The 14705-nt window shown below is 36.8% G+C and overlaps 1 protein-coding gene across 1 annotated transcript in view; it reads right to left on the reverse strand.

Annotated features, from left to right (window-relative positions):
* Positions 1 to 3462, reverse strand: part of LOC117109881 (gelsolin-like protein 1) — a gene marked incomplete at its 3' end in the record, with an annotated part of 20763 nt that extends 17301 nt beyond the window's left edge. The window contains 1 exon segment of the mRNA XM_033252328.1: positions 3303 to 3462.
* Between the last annotated feature and the right edge of the window lie 11243 nt (positions 3463 to 14705).

Below are 14705 nucleotides of genomic sequence, written 5' to 3' on the forward strand. Positions count from 1 at the left end.
GGGGGGGAGGGAACATTATTCGAGAAAAAAATAAACGCCCCAGAGTGTGTATTCGAGGGAGGCGTTTATTCAATATGAGGATCTGGACTAGGCGTTTATATTCGATGGCGGAATTTATTCAAATAAATACGTATTTTCTTTCTTGCGACATTACACTTTCCACAATTTGTTTCCATTTGTTTGTGTTCAAGGCAGGATGATTTGTTATAGTGTTTGTGTTCACTTTTTTTTACTTTGACTTATCCAGTTATTTTTGGGTCTTCCTATTGGTTGTTTTAATTTGTTTTAGCTCCATTGTTTTTTTTTACTAGTGTTTCATCCAGTAATTATGTGTCCGCACCATTTTAATCTCCAGCGTTTAATTCTTATGCTTTCCTTCTTGTTTTGTTATGCTGTATAACCTTGCGGTACTAACGTTATCTGTTAATTTAATGTTTAGCATCTTTTGTAACATTTTCCTATGATAGAATTAGATGTCAATGCTTTCCTTTAAATCCTTGTTCATGACCTAACGTTGACAGTTATATAGGGAAATACTTGTTGTATACAAATACTTGTTCATTTAATTGATTGATTGAATGAGTTTTGTATGTTAAGTGGAATACTTAAATTCACAACTCCATAAATGGTTTCACTTTTGGAAAAAAATATACATTACAGTATTATAAAGGTGTGTTCAATCGACCTTTGATCCTCACAGTTAACTATAATGATTCTAATCTACAATTCAATACTACAGTACCGTTCATAAATGCTGCACGTTTTAGACGCATCTGACGCATCCTGAATTCGTCCACGATGCGTCCTGAATACGTCCGAAATCTGGACGCGTCTAACGCTAATAACGGTTCAGACAAACTGTTTATTTGACGCAGGCTTGTCAAATTAACAATTAATTAACAAGTCATCGTCAACGCAGACCAAACTACAAACAAGTAAGGGAGTGGTAATCAAATGAAACAGACACTCAACAATATTCTACACTACTATGGGAACCTCTGTATCGGGCAACAGCCAAAATTCCCGTTGCCAATGGTGACTGTCTCCGTTTAACAAACCTTTTATCTTTTAGGTAATAATAGCACAACCGCGCCTCTGATAAGAAACCGGGTAACGAATACGTGTACACATATGTTTAGCTATCCGTAACGGTTTGTAGTCATTCTGAGTTTTTCGCAATCACAGTGCAATTCGTTGTAGGCCTAGGGCGTTAGCTTAGGGTCTAAACTAGGCCTACTGTATACAGACAGTACTTTGTTTTCTACTCTCATCATGCTTCTCAAAGTTTTAGTATGTAAGGTTTTGAAAATTGAAATTGGTAGCTGAACAATACTCCTTCCTTTGTTGCCTAGATGAGTTGGTTATTTTGTGATAGGACCTATTGTTTATGATCCAACAAATGCCTGGCTACAAGCTAGGCCTATGCTCACACGAAAATCCCTACACCACCAAGCTCCAAGCACCAACGTTTTGATACCCCAAAATGAGACGCATCCTATCGTAATTTGCTGCCTTCAAATGTCACAAAAATGTTATTACATATTATAGAACATGGCAGTATGCATAGTTCCTTGCATGCAAGAGACACTGGGAGGCCTTTTCTTTTTTTTTTTCTCTCATTTTATAAATGGCATTTCTACAAATTGTTAACATTGCGCTGTCAAAGGAAGTGAAATTGATGAGCGTGCACTTAGTAAGTCACAATATTGGTGGTCACTCTGAATATTGCCTGCCGAGGGATATGATGATAACATTGAGGAATAAAGTGATGGCATACAAGTGATTTTACACTGTAGCATTTAAGGTGTACGGTAGATGAGGTCACTAATGCAAAACTTCTGCTTTTTTCTAAATTTCGCTGGTGACATTTTGTGTTCACACTGCAAATTTGTATACTTTTGTTAAGCATTATTTTATCAGCATATTTTCGTCAATTTTTCTTCACATCAAAGAAAAATCTACAAAATATTCTTTAGAAAGAGACGAATTAATCCAACTTTATCAAGCATGGTTTAATGGATAATCAAAATGAATTGAATTAATGATTCTTATAAAATGGATATTTTTTGTAATTTAACCAAATTATATCTACATACAAGTTTACAAATGACAACAATGTCAAAGACAAGAATTCAATGATGAAATAAAAATTCTATTAATGCTGTTTGTATATGTAGTTTTGTGTACTTATATAATGGGCATTTTATTTTATAACTTTTTTTGTGTGTTCATATTGCAATTTTGTCAAATTCTATCCATACATGTAATAATTTTAGCAAGCACGTTTTGATAGATTGATTGAGAAATTTGATTTAATTAATGATTTAATAAAATGGATTTCTATTTGAGAATAAAACAAATTATATCCATATAAAATTTTACAAATGGCAATGGATGTAAATTACAAAATAAAATTTTCTCTAAAGGTACTATAGATAATATAGATAAGTGTTAAGTTTAAATAGCTTTTTATGGTGTGCAATGGCATAGCTAGGATTTCAAAAAAGGGAAGCATATGAACAAAAAAAAGGGGAGGGGGTGCTCATATATTAGGCCTACATACTGTATCAAATACAGTATAAGTGATAAAATGAGAGATGCATGCATATTATGTTTCATTTTATAATTATACAATACTGTTGTATTTAACTGTAGATGGTATGTGATGCAGATGGAAAATATGCCTACCAGGCACTCTAATGTAAATTAAGGATTCATTAAAATATAGGAGATATTATGTATCAACAATATATACAAAGCTACATCAAGCAATAAGAACAGGAAATTGAAAAACAATAAAAATCACAATGCCTGGAAAGGTTAAATGTATTACGGCTGGTAACAACAACTGTAGACTGGACCCTAGTATAAAATCAGGTAGTGTGACTCCCCCTCATACAATCCAATTTTACAAACTCACTCAGCCCCATGTGAGTGGAATAGGCTTATGAAATGGACGCCTGTGCATACCTGCTTCAGTCTGAACCCAGGAAAGAAAGCATAAGCATTGCTAAGCCTTCTCAAATGACTGCCTAATAATAGACCGTATTCTTATACAAATCGGTTCATTATGCTCCAGTGCTAAATAAACCAGTCATGGGTGCCTTTCGCGGCCCGGGTCTTATCCGTTGAACCAGGTAGGATGGGCTAAGTAAGTACTTAGCTATACCTCTCATATTCTTATTCCCGTTCTTACGACGGAAATAAATCAATCTACAATAACATTATACAGACACGATCACATCACGTCTGTGATTAAATAATATTCAAAAATAATGTGTTTTACAGTATTTCAATCCTACCTTGTGAAATGTAAAATAATCAGCCGCACCCAAAAATCTAGTTTTACTGCCGCTGTCGCGCAAAAGGTCGTTCGGTCTGCAGGATCGAACGGAAAACAACAAGCTGGGGCGGGGTCTCACACAACCACTTGATGGATTGTGCCGGTCGGTTTGGCCAATCACAATTGAGTATGTATGACAGGCTGTCTTCCCATGTCATACAAACCCAGAGGTATATCTGCTAGGCCTGTATATAGTATATAAAACACTGTATAACGGAACCCGGAGCAACTAATTTACAGCCTATATTAACGAACAATATTATCTTATATAACCATTACAAATTTATTGACTGGACATATTAGGTGTTATAGTTATGGGATGGGACTGATATTTTGAAGCGTGTCTGTTATAAATACCAAATTTGTTGCCTTGAGGCGCTCCGCGGTTGTGAATGACAAGTCTAAAATCTGTGAATAAATTAAGCTAAGTTCAAGTGGCGGATCCAGGAATTCCAAATATAGCGGGGGTGGGGGACACAGTTAGGGACCTTTCCTGGGGCGGATGCAGGGGTAGAAGAGGAGGTGCAGACGGTGAGATCGCATCCCCCTAAAATAATTGTTGTATTGTATTGTTGATATGAATTACTGGTAAGATTTTTAAGGTATAGGCCTAAGAGTGCAATTTCCTGGAGGTCCACATTCTCAAAATGCTCTTGCCTCGGCTCCTACTATGGTGGGGCTGAAGTGGTGTGGACTTTCACGCACCCCTACCGCCAAATCCTCATCCGCCCCAGCTTTGATGGGTGGGGGTGGGGACCTCATCTATACCGTGGAATGAGATTGCTTATAATATATCAGTGCAGAATGTTCTTTAATGTATTTCATTATGTTCATTATAATACTACAGTATAAGAATGCATAGATAGGCTTATGTATTTGTTATTATTTCTGCATACATATGAGAAGTGGGACACTTCTTAGGGGGTGGAGTAGTGTAACCTTTCAACAGTGATGGCGCCAGGACCTGCCCGACGGAGGGGCTAAAGGCCCCGGCGGGGGAGGGGGCTAGTGGAGCGAATCGAGTCTCACTTGAGTGGGGGCCAGGGGGCCACGGATATTTGATGAAATGGCGAATTTTTATTACTTATTTGATAGGCATCGAGTTATTATAATATGACTTCATGTAGGCTATGCTTTCTAATGTTGAAATCAGCTTCCAAAACCAAAACATTTTGAATGAAACAAGAACAAAGGGTACGGTATGCAATGTAACCATCTACAGTAATTAAGTAAAATTCTATATTTTGGAAATTTTGCATGAAATCTGTCAACCACGCTTTCATGGTCGAGGTTGCTTCACCTATCACGATGTATTCCAACCATCATGAGGCTATCTAAATGAGCATTTGTCATAACAGAACGCAAATTATTTTTAATTAGTCTCATTGAATTATTATTATTATTATTATTATTATTATTATTATTATTATTATTATTATTATTATTATTATTGTTATTGTTATTGTTATTGTTATTATTATTGTTATTGTTATTGTTGTTGTGATGAAAATTTAACACAAACAATATGGTGACTAAACGAATATTACATGTAAATATTTTTTTTATTTGTTCCCCGACAAAATTCACCGTCTTTCCCGACGGGGGGGAGGGGGTTATGCTTCCCCGAGGGGGGGCTATAGCTCCCCCTCTGGCGCCACCACTGCTATTCATATTATGGGATGGTGCCGCGAAATAGTCTCGTGGGCCGCCCGATAGGATAGGAGGAGACTAGAAAAAGAGACGAGTCTCGGGGACCGGTGTGAACAAGCTGCGTCTTGTGGTCACGATTTGCATTGAAGAATAAAACCATTTTATGATCAGCTTTACATGGTGTCTGTATCTCATTGTATTTCTCGAAAACTATAGGGTCACACTTCTAGGTGGCCGAAAATGGCACTCTCACTTGAATTTTATTTGAATTTTTCTTTGCATTTTCTTTTTAATTAAAGAAATTAAATGTGAGGGGCGCCGCTGGGCCCGTTTGAAGCCGCCTCTGAGTGCAGTACCACCCGGCAGTGGGGCCGACAGGCCGGGGTATCAGGGGCAAGCGCCCCGGGGCCCACGATAACTAGGTAAAAAAATAAAATAAAATAAATAAATAAAAATTATTAAACGTTTAATACATTCATCCAGTATCATTCATGTGTTTTCCCCATGAGCATTGTAAAAAAAGCTGACCGTAATCGCCTTATTATTTTTCATGACTTCTTTTCCAAATCAAATCAAAATAATAAAATCAAGATGTAAAAATTTAAAATCCGGAAAGATCATAAAAAGGCAAGAAACACTGGAATACTGAAAACAGATTTAAATAAATGGAAGAGGGCAGCGCTCAAAAAGGAACACCAAGTGAAAACAAAGTAATTCTCACATGGCAATTGCCCTGAGTGATATCAAAACAATCATCGTCATTATCATTACTCTCATCATCATAATCATCTTCATCATCCAGCCTGTCATCTTCATACCGCTTCAACATCACTATTATCAAAGAGTGTTGTTACATTTAATATACTGAATTAATCCTTAGATGGGCACCGCTACTGCATTATGGGAACCAATACTGCAGGTGTTGTTATATTGTATATATTAATTCTTTAGATGTGCACCGCTATTGCATTTATTTTATATTTATTTATTCTTTATACTGTAGGCACTTTCAGTACAATTTAAACATAACAAAAATATATACAATATAAAGAATTGTTAACAAAAAATAAAAAGAACATAAGCACCGCTATTGCAGTATGGGCACCACTACTGCAGGTGTTGTTATGAACACCCTAAAATTAATATGGATATGAACAATATGAAATAAATTGAGACAGGGCCGGTACTAATGTGTGTTGTAGAATAATAATTGGTTCATAGCCAAAGCGTCCTAGGCCTAGGGGCCAGACCTACATCACCATATAAATTGTAATGTAATTATTACCTAGACTTACTAGGCCTAGCCTATGCCCACATTCTCCATCGGGCCGTCTCGGATTGACTCGACTCGAGTTCGATACGAACAAGAGCAGGCATTTCGCAATGTCGTGACTCTGCAGTATTCTATTACCACTACTGCACTGTTCTTTTTATATATGTTTACCTACGGTAGGCCTATAAAATCTTATCGATTTATGGGATGTAAGCTACGTCTGTAACTACTGTGAGCTTCTTGTATGTCTGTTATCAAATGTAATACTACCTACAACAACAACAGCTAGTACCCCCCCCCCCCCTTCTATATAGGGTGTAGTACCAGTAGTAAAATAGGTAAATTCCTGTTAAAGGCTGAGCAAAAGAGTTTATGCTTACAATGTTACAAATAGTACCGTAAATTCTTTACGTTATTATTTATAATTATTAAAGGCTTCGACCCTGGACATCGTCAATATACATACAAGTTAGAAAATATGAATAGACCTGATATAGAGAATCGATTGCCAAATAAACACTGAATGAAGCCACTATGGTGGGACTGATGTAGAAAACCGTCCATTGTGAAAGTCCTTCTCTGTGCCCCTTCTCTTTCAAATTCCTGTATCCACCACTGTAAACTTTGATACTTATGTTATGAATCTTTTCAGAATGTTTGAATAAAAGGAAGAATAGGGTTGACTTTTCTTGTTCCTGTACTTTATTTTTCATGACCTGGTAAAATTAGGGACTCTACAATCGATTAAATTAGTCATCTAATCCGTTAAAAGGCCGTAGCTTCCGAGATGTGGAGGAAACCAGGGATCTTACCCTCGAGGGCCACTAGGGCCGCAGGCGGCCCCAGACCCCCATGGGTCCGGGCAGCGAAGATGCCCCGGGCCCGCAGCCTTTCTCGGCGGCCCTGCCACCCGGCCACCACAGACACGATAAAGACAAAATATGAAACTGAAAAATATAAAGACAGTGTCTATATAATAATGTATAATATCATAATGCGTAGTTTCAAGAATAATCTTAATATGTACGATAGTCTACTCGATTTGAAGTGAAATTTCACTTTACAAAATAATGTTGATGCTACTTTTATAAAATCATCAAATTAACAAATCCAGATAGAGTTATAGAAAATATGCATATATTAAGCGGTACCATCACAAACCAAATAATGTTTTTCAACCACTTTATGTCTGCTTTACGTTTAGAAACTAATTCTTTAGTTGGCAATTTCTGCATTGTTTTACTTTCCTCTTCGTATTTCTCGCAGGCTTTTTTGAGCGTCCAATGTAAGCGATTGAGGGCGGCACATCTACGAGAAATGCTTGCTTTATTTGCGCGCAGTAGTCTCTGGTCCCGTTTCAACTTTTGCACTCGTATATTCTGCTCCGTTAAAGCTTCTATTTGTGCGTGATAAACGTTGTTTTTACTGGCTAACTTGACGTGTTCGGCTTGGGCTTCTTCCACTGCGCATTTTAGTTTCACTCGTGTGTCTTTCTTTATATTGAGTGTCTCCTGAATTTTCTCTAAGTTCATTTCATCATCGGTTTGATTTTGTTCACAGTTGACGTGTTGTCCTTCACATGTTTCATTGTTTCTGCTTTCACATAACATGTCTAATACTTTATCATCGGTCTTCCTAGCTAACTTTTCCTTTAAAAGATAATGAAAATGTAACTTGTGTTAGCACCGGTTGCAGAACGTATGGCAATCGATATAGATTATCTCATTTCTTTCTTTATAATACAATAAAATACTCAACCCATACAGGCATCGCTTGTACCTGTACCGACATAGTGTGGTGAATCATCGCTTCTGATTCACCTCTCCCGTTGAAAGTGTTAGCAATTTTACTGTTGATAAAAAGAGAGAGTAAACAGAAATATTGTTACCATAGAGAGCATACGTACGCGTTATGGCGGTATCGTTGCGCGGCAACAACGGTTTAACGGTGCGCGCAACATACGCATCATATTACTACGCGACAGGGTAACGTATTAGAGCAATCATGGTCGTACGTAATCAATGGAAATTAAAGCTTAATTCACACACAAGGCAATTCAACATCAACAAGACCTAATAGAAGCGTTTTGTCGTAAACGAACGCCACGTCTACTGTACCGCCATTCAGTGTGAATCACTTAAAATTGCAAGTGTACAAACATACGAAGTTGACTGGGACACGGCGTGACGTAAGCAAGCCTAGACGCCGAGTGAACGAACTACCACTGGATGTACGACAAGCACCCTCAATATCAAATTGTAAAACTAAGCTTATTATTAGTATTATTAGGGGGTTGGGGATTTCATGTAAGGATCAGTCACCATGCACCTGCATACGTGTGGCTGTGGCTGTGGAGTTTTATGTATACAGTACTTCGCCAGAACCAGAACGCAGTTCAACGTTTGAAGCGTGCTTAGTGTGTGCCGAACCTTTAACTTGTTAATTTTGTGTACATTGAGTATGTGCGTTGTCTTTAAATATTTATTTAAATAACTAAATTACTTCTGTCCTTCCTTCATGAAGAAATATTATTATTAGGTATCGTTACAACAACAATATAAAAAAGCCTTGGGCCTGTTGGTTGTGCTCTTGTATGCCAATCAGGAAACAACGAGTCAGTCATTGATGACGTTGGAGGAATTAACGCATAAGTACTGTATTCAGTAAAAGACATTCTTTATTGATGGCCCACCAGACTTTCTGTCTTGAGATTTCCTAAAGGTTACTAAAAGCTTTTGTCATCTTATAGCCTGATACTAGCCTATGTTTGACGTTGAGAAATAAAAGAAAGGACAATGGAGGATTAGATGCCTATTTGCAAACTATGTGTCTATAGGATTTTTTTTTTGTGCCGGTGCTGCTAAACTGTGTACCTATTCACATGCTTAGCCTATTTTTCAGCGGTGACGCCAGCGGGGGTGGGGGTATTTTCTACATAATTATTAGCGGACTCTAAAATTGATCAAATAAGCCTTTGAAACCCTTAAATTGTCAAACTTTTCGGGGGGGGGGGGGGCTAACCCCCTAGACCACTTTCGGAACCTTCAATCGAAGCTCGACCACGCCCACTTTGCTTTCGTCGTGGAAATCTAACCCCTCGTCGGCCTGGCGCCACGTGGTAAGAGATAAACTTTCTGTGTTCAGTTAGTAATCTATAAATAAAATTCAACGTACGTTATTTGTTTTCAGTTGAAAAAGAAAGAGAAAATTCTCCACCCCAATTAACGGACCCGCATACCGTATCTCTGCGGCATGAAACCCTGCAATTTGCTGGTAATCAACTTTAGGATTTTCGTAGTAATAGCCTGTACCTCATCAAAAATTGTGTTTCGATGTGTCTCATAAGTTACTTTAATAAATGAATCGCTTTTAAATTGAATGCTGCTTAAAAATGAAACAGTTCACCATTGTCATTGTGCGTTGGTTGGACCATAGCGTGGTGGTGTGACTTATGTGGTAGCCTATTTTTTAAAACCATATATGAACCTTTTTGGTATGTCAATCAAACAACAACTGACCAATCAGAACAGCGCCAGGAATACGTACTTGTCCTGCAAACGCACTTGTTTAGGTATATCGTTTAAACTTTCGTTGCGTGGGCTCTTGCCAAGGGGTGGGGACAGCAGGGCATAGCGGAAAGGCCATTAGGCCTACAACTTACAAAATGGTGGAATGGTAAATTTTCAATTATCCTCTACAGAATGTGCATGAAATAGCCTATAGAAATCCATAGAAATACGATAGTATAATACACACTCCACGTATCGAAATGCACGCCATCGTGTATACATAGTATCCATAGAAATACATTACCAATATCTAGGATACGCTTTTGTACGGTTTAACCATAAAGCATGGACCTACGTCACTTAATGTGCTAGTCAGTTAACTATTCAATTCAATTAAATCTATTGACGCTCCAAAAGCCACCAAGGGCTATTATCCACAAGGTTACAATGAAATACACAAAACTGATACTCTTAGTTATATACACCCATGCCACGCGCTCCCACCACCAACAACAAAAAATGACTTAGAACAATTTGTTGTTGGACAGAGGTTGAAAGAACGAAGAGATCGCGGTCCCAAATATGCAAGAGCGCCATCTTCGTGGCAATGCTTGGCCGAGGAAGCCTAAAGTCACAGAACTATTGGAGTTTCCAAAAACTTAGTAAAATAATTGGGTTACCATATAACAATTTTATTATAATTATTGATGAAATATTAATTGTCATCCTTAATATTTAGTCTTAAATACTGTTATACTATTATCTGTTTATTTTATAAATGAAATTCATTTTGTCAATGTATTATTTATGTGTGGACAAATTGCAATAAACAAACAATAAACAAACAAGGAGGTATAGGCTATGTGTAAAATAACGCGTGGGGTAGCGAGCGCTCCGACCTACAAACGTCACAGACACCTTATTCATTTTTATTGAGAAAATATGTTCAAGATGATAAATTATGGGGGTTTTTTTTGTCTTGTTTCTCCCAAATACAACAACCTCTCTATTGTATATGGTACCTATTATAGCATCTTTCTGGTGTTCCACATACATGCATAGATGTGGGCCTATTTGGAATCAGCTTAACTTGCCGAGGCCACAAACACAAAAATCACGATGCAACAGAAACGAAAACTGGCGATTGTAGACCATGCAAATCACAATTGGCCTATGCAGATACATAGTGAGACTAGGCCTATAGTATAATGCAGTGAGTCGTAAAACAATATGAGACCAGAAATGAGAAAAAAAAATCCCTCAGCAGCAGGAAAAAATTCAAAAAGGACCAATACTTTCCCACGTCATTATAATGTACGGTTCCAAATTATAATTGCAATCGCTATTTCTTTAGAAAAGCATAATATATTTACATTTTAAGTAAAAGGCTATACTTTTGTCAAGCTTATAACAGCTTATTCGCTTTGTACAGCTTTTTCAAGGAGTAGCGACAGGAAGTATGGAAATGTATCATAATTATATAATCATTCCTGCCCTTGGGTGACTCCTTCATCTTCAACCGTTTGCATGGTTTTCAATGGTAAGAACATATTATGGAAATAACGGTTGATATTTTTCATTTCTGATGCTGCAATATAATATGTATAATCTCGTGGTAGCCCAGGAAGGAAAACAGGAGTGTTTAACCAAAGGCGGTTAAAGCCTGCCCTCTGGCGCCACCACTATACAGTATATAATTAAAATTGATACATTTATGAATACCACTGAAAATGAGGCACGAAACTCGTATTATTTTGGTAGGTCTTATAGGCGTTTATTTGAATTAGCGGGCGCTGTTCATGGAAAAGACGTCAACACGTATCAGCTAACAATTTGTTTTCGTAGGATTGCAAAGCAAAATGGCATGAATTATTCATAATTATCCTTCATAGGAACAAATAATAATAAAAAAGTAAATGGTTTGATAATTAATGTTCTTATTATAAGTTTGATAAATAATGTCCCATTATAAGTGAACAGATGCAAACCCTGGACTATGTCAACTAACAACATTCAACATTTAAGGAATGGCCATGAAGATAAACATTTTGCACTCTAGGCTTATGGCACAAGCCTGTATAAAGCACAACTCACAGAGATATAAAAAATGTTCAACAAAGACTATCAACAAACGCTAAAGATTAGCTATACCTGGAAAACGCCTGGGAAGACTTTAATTGAATAAACTCAAAATCGACGTGGTTTTATGTTTTACTCTACAGATGGCACTTGCCACCTGTTTATTTTTTCCTCGGATTTTTCTCTGCTCGGGGATTTTGTTTTTCTGCCGGTTATTTTCCCCTGGCAATTTTCCCCCGGCTATCCTTCCCCAGTATTTTTTCCGATGTACTTTCCTCCTAGTTTTCCACTGAATATGTTCAGCAGATTTTTAAAAAAAATATATATTTATTATAAATTGACAAGAGAAATCTTTTTTTAACCATGTGACTTGCTTAACTCATTTTGCATGCATTTGGAATTTGGCACAGTGGCGTATCCAGAAGTCTTGAAATGGAGGTGCTGATGGGGATATACACCACTGGATACGCACCAAAGTTTTGGCATAATATAAATGAGTAATCGTATCTAAATCGTTAATCGTATCACCATCGAGCGAAGTCTTAGCTTACACATTAGAGTTTTATTGATATCACACTTTAATTAAACAACCATTTAGTATTTTGTATTTTCAGACTGACAGTAAAAGTAAATGTATTAATACTGTCAATATCTTGTTTTATTTTTTCACTGATTCAAATACAAGGCCCATAAGGGCTGAATTCCGAGGTCATTATTTAAAGCATGAATGGAGCGTCGTTGGTTGTCTATCAAAATTGAACACAGGTCCTATCACAATTTCAGCTAATCAGATCAGGCTGACACAAAATTTTCTACAAGGACGATGAATTCATAATTATTTTTTATCCAAGTTGTGCTGAGAAAATTTGGATCTAAGTACCCACAGAATCCGCAGTGTAGCTCCGCTCATCATAGTGATGAAGTGAATCTAGGCTGATCAATAAAGGAAATCAGCTTGATTGAATAGAAACACAGAGGCAGAAATATATCGGTTCAGTACATACACAATTGGTAGAACCCATTATACCCAACTGCAACTTAGACGGTTATAACATTAATGCGGAGTATGGCTTAAAATTAACCATATGTATTCACATTTAAGTAATCGACGCAATCAGTTGAATTATATAGAAGAGTTGAATAGCCAGTACCCGAGGTTTCATCTTTGCCGATGTTTAATGACGCTTTGAAAATACATGATCCGCGAATTTAATAAGAAATCCTATAATGATATTTGTGTCGATTTCAGCAACCCAGCATCTCAGATATCTAGACAATCATGGGGGAAATCGATATTGCGACTCATCATAACAAACACAAGATGATAGAGGTTACCTCAACATTATTTCAGACCATTTCTTAACGCAACGTAATTTATATTTGTAAACTAACACTACGTCGCTGTGTAGTGGTACCAATGTGACCGATCAGGAAAGTAGTTGGCATTTTATTAAACGATGTCAAAGTGTCAAAGTAGTTTTTGTAAAATCAATCGTGAGGTTTTTTTAAATTCAAAATTCTGCATATATTTCAGATCACTCTCATATTTACAACGCGAATGAAATAAAGGTAATTTCAGTTCTACACCAAGACCCATAGACTCTGTTGAAGGGTATAAATAAAAATATCGTTTACAGATTACTAACTGTCGAAGCTGACCATTTATTGCGGTCATCAAAGATCTATACCAATTCTTTCCCCTTTCAAGTTCTAAGCCCTGTCAAGACTCAAATATCATTTGACAAAAACATGTGACATTTCAAATGGTCATATATGACAACACAGTATGACCATATATAGACACATCATGACTATATGGGCATACAATAGTTTTTTTTTAAATGTCAAATACAGGCCTTTCCAGAGTGTCAATCAAACTTAACAACTGACCAATCAGAACAGGGCCAGGAACACGCGCGTGTCTCACAAACGCACGTGTTGTCCCACAAGCGCATGTGTTTGCGTATGTTTTTGTCTGTCAGTTTCGACAAAACTATATAAATATATAACGTTCTGAAATCTACAGGGTCCATTGTGAGGGTAATAAAAAAATAACAATAATAATAATAAAGATAGTAATAGTATCATTACTATTATCATTTATTAATGAATAATAATGTTTAAAATAATAATATAATAATGGTGAATAATAAAAATAAAAATAATAAAAAGTGCTTTTATGGCACTTATTCAAATATCATTTGACAAAAACATGTGACATTTCAAATGGTCATATATGACAACACAGTATGACCATATATAGACACATCATGACTATATGGGCATACAATAGTTTTTTTTTTTAATGTCAAATACAGGCCTTTCCAGAGTGTCAATCAAACTTAACAACTGACCAATCAGAACAGGGCCAGGAACACGCGCGTGTCTCACAAACGCACGTGTTGTCCCACAAGCGCATGTGTTTGCGTATGTTTTTGCAGTCATTTTGTGGGAACTTAGCAACAATATCCAAGGGGCGGGGCTTAGCGGAAAGGTCCATTGATAGTCTGAAAATGGCTTTAGATTGCAACAAACTGATAATTTGGGATCCGAATGTTCTATAACAAGTTGTGAGGCTTCGGGAGTGGCCAGGATCCTTTGACATGTAATGCTCAGTACCGGTATGTCAATTCTATTATGAATCTGTTAAAGTATTTTCGTATGTCAATAAATCAACAAATAAACATTTTCAATCAGTGTGTTATTGATGTGAGCAAATTCAAAGTGAAGTTACAAGATATAATTATTGTATATCTTTAAACATATCTACTTATTTATTTTGGCGCATATATTAGACTCAGACTCAGACAAATTTATTTGATCCAAAAATAATATAAGCGAATGCAGAAAA

This window comes from Anneissia japonica, unplaced genomic scaffold, assembly GCF_011630105.1.
Source record: "Anneissia japonica isolate Jap-2015-1 unplaced genomic scaffold, ASM1163010v1 scaffold585_len4108843_cov191, whole genome shotgun sequence".
Lineage (NCBI taxonomy): Eukaryota > Metazoa > Echinodermata > Crinoidea > Comatulida > Comatulidae > Anneissia > Anneissia japonica.